Below are 3,483 nucleotides of genomic sequence, written 5' to 3'. Positions count from 1 at the left end.
ACGGAGAATAATCAGACTCTGCGGCACCGTAATAGCCACGCCCTTTGAAGGAAAGTCATAAAAATAGGGATAGAGTAAGATCAATGTCTTGAGTCTTTTCTAGCCAATTTTCAATCGGATTCGTTAAAAGGGCACCGTGCAGTACGTCAAAATGTAAAAAATGATATTGATTGGCGCAAGGTGTATAACTGAATATAAACATATAGATGTCTTCAGGTACAGACTCTTTATGTACATGTGAAGTTTTGGATTTTTAGCAGCATGTGCAGGAGAGTTATTAAGCATTTTGTCCATTGCGGCGAAGGAAATCTTAAGTGAAAACTTTGAAGCCCCGCCCCCGTCATATAGTATTTCGGAAACAAAAAATTTTAGCCCCAGTGTTTGTCCCAGGTCTTCAGATGCTACAGACAGAATTTTAAGGCAATCAGATGAAGCCTTTAGGATCAGGGTGCAAAAGAATGACCCCTGTAAACATGCAAAAAAGGGCAAAAGTCGGACTTTCAAAAATTCATAACTCACTTCCTGTTCATATTAGACGTTAAAATATCAAATTTTTCGCCATGCCCGATGAGACTGCCAAGTTTGGTGAGTTTTTGTGCGTGTTTCGGGGGTCAAAAATGCGATCGAACAATCGGAAAAATAATAATAATAATAATTTCTACAAAAACAATAGGGACTTCGCAGCGGTCGCTGCTCAGGCCCTAATAATAATAATAATAATAATAATAAAAGTAATAATGTTTTCTACAAAAACAATAGGGACCTCGCCGCGGTCGCTGCTCGGGCCCCAATAATAATTTCGACACAAAGTCCATTGTGGTGACCCGCCCCCTTTTAAGTAAATTAAAAATGGCCGACTTCCTGTAAAACCTAGCTCATTGCTCCAAGAGACTTTTTTGTAGGTCTTGGTCTTATACATACAGTGAACCCTCGCTACTTCGCGGTTCACCTTTCGCGGGTTCAGTGCTTCGCGGGTCTAAAAAATATTCGGGGGCATTGTAGTTTCGCCGAGCGGCACGACGGGTCGCTGGAGAGATTAGACGGCCGGCGTGCGCCAAAGAAGAGCGTGGGCGAAGAGGAGAGTGGACGAAGAAGAGCACGTTCCCCCGGACACGATCGGTGCCGACGTTTCGCGCGGTTCGGACCGTACCAGAGCTCCGGCCGGCGTGCGTGGCAGTTAAGCCGTAGAGGAGCACCTTCCCCGGGCACGGGCGGTTCCAAGCGGCCCCTAAGTTTAACCGAATGGAAGCTCCGGTGGAGGAGGGCATGCTCACGTCACAGTAAGCCGAAGAGGAGCACCTTCCCCGGGCACGGGCGGTGCCAAGCGGCCCCTAAGTTTAACCGAATGGAAGCTCCGGGGGAGGAGGGCGGGCGTGTGTCACAGTTAAGCCAAATTGGAGCACCTCTTCTGCCCGGGCATGAGCGGAGCGCGAGGCTGTCAGTTATGAATGAATAAATGAATAAATAAATAAAGAATGCCACCTTTCATTTCAAAGGGCACACCGGACGGCGTACCAGCAGGTAAAAGTCGGAGTAATTAAATAAATACAAAAAGAATGGCTGGGGAATAAAAAAATAATAATTTGGTTTTTTTGTTATAACATGAATTTCACTCTCTCTCTCCCCGTATATATATATATATATATATATATATATTTATTATATATATTGTATATTTTTTTTAAGCATTTTTGAAGGTGCACCGCTACTTCGCGGATTTTCAGTTTTCGCGGGTGGTCTCGGTCCCCATTAACCGCGATAACCGAGGGTTCACTGTACTCCATAAAATTTACAAAAAGCGAGGTGAAACACTCAACCAGAGCTGCTTTTTTTAACATTTCTCGAGGGCCATGGCGAGCCATTTCAAAAAAGCTGCACAACTAACGTATAAAATATTGATAAATTTGCTCGGCCTGATGTGTGTGTAAAGTTTTACGAGTTGTCGTTCATATTTAGAACCTCATAATCAGCTTTGTTTTATTGCCGAACAGTGCAATGCCACTCCCACAACTTTTCACGAAAAAGGACGAATTTCGTATTGTGACATCCTCATGGCCGAAACAGTCATCCGAGCATATATGAGGGCGACCTTGTTGAGTTGCACGGAGAAAAACATCCAAGAAAATAACTTGTATTAGCTTTTACCAGTTGGTGGCGCTACTACTACGATGTAAAATAAGTTGGTAGATGTCTTCAGGGCTGAAGTATCCTCAAATGTGTACAATTCGAGAAGATAGGATCATCTGAGTCATGTTGCCGGAGCTTTTGTTGCCACAGAGTACAATCGGACTTTTCAGCACCGTAATAGCCACGCCTTTTGCCAAAACGTCACAAAATTCGGCAGAGAGTAAGATCATTGTCTTGAGTCTTTTCTGACTAATTTTCAGTCGGATTCGACAAAAGGGCACCGTGCAGTACGTGAAAATTAAAATAAAAACAAATTTTTGATTCCACTTGGCGGCGCTGTGTGTATAACAAAATAATAACATTAAGATGTCTTCAGGTCGGGACGTTTTATTTACAGGTGAAGGTTTGGATTTTTAGGAGCATGTGCAGGGGAGTTATTAAGCATTCATTTATTTGTATTAGGTTCATTTTGTCTTCTTATTATTGATATTTGACTGATTCATTAAAAGCAGACAATTATGTTTTAGGTTAATTTTTTCACTGACATGTTTCGGCGAGTCTTTCGCCTTCTTCAGAGTGTCGCATGATGGTGTCTTGAGCTGATGTTCCATGAGGGTGTGACTTACCTGTCAAAAAAATGAAAAAAATCAGAGCAGTAAAAGAACAAGCACAACATGAACATTACAAATCAGCAATCACTGACCACTGCAAAAGGGAAAACCACATCATGGACCGGGAGAAGGGCAGGGTCATCCGCACAGAAGAGAACAAACAACAGCGCTGGATCAGAGAGGCCATTGAGATCTGCAAGCGAGGCATAAAAACCATGAACAGAGACAAGGGAGCCTTCATCCTCTCTACCACCTGGACCAGCATCTTGGCGGAGTGAACGGACAGCGGGGGGCGTGACTTGCCTTCATTCTCGTGACAGGTAAGTCACGCCCTCATGGAACATCAGCTGATAAAGACGGGTCACAAGACACCATCATGTGACACTCTGAAGAAGGCGAAAGACTTTCGTATTGTGACATCCTCAAGGCCTAAACACTCATCCGAGCAAATATAAGGTAGATTTTGTTAACCTGCCCGGAGAAAAACATCAACGAAAATAATTTGTATTTGTTTTAACCAGTTGGTGGCGCTACCACTGCGATCAAAAATAAGTTGGCAGCCGTCTTCAGGGCCTGAATATCCTCAAATGTGAAAAATTTCGAGAAGATGGATCATCTGAATCATTTTGCAGGAACTTTTGTTGCCACGGAGAATAATCAGACTCTGCGGCACCGTAATAGCCACGCCCTTCGAAGGAAAGTCACAAAAATAGGGATAGAGTAAGATCAATGTCTTGAGTCTTTT

The sequence above is a fragment of the Idiotropiscis lumnitzeri genome, unplaced genomic scaffold (genome assembly GCF_059441095.1).
Source record: "Idiotropiscis lumnitzeri isolate Australia: NSW breed Sydney's pygmy pipehorse unplaced genomic scaffold, RoL_Ilum_1.0 HiC_scaffold_112, whole genome shotgun sequence".
In the NCBI taxonomy this organism is placed as follows: domain Eukaryota; kingdom Metazoa; phylum Chordata; class Actinopteri; order Syngnathiformes; family Syngnathidae; genus Idiotropiscis; species Idiotropiscis lumnitzeri.
The sequence above is the reverse complement of the archived record's forward strand: the minus strand, read 5'-3'. Positions refer to the sequence as shown.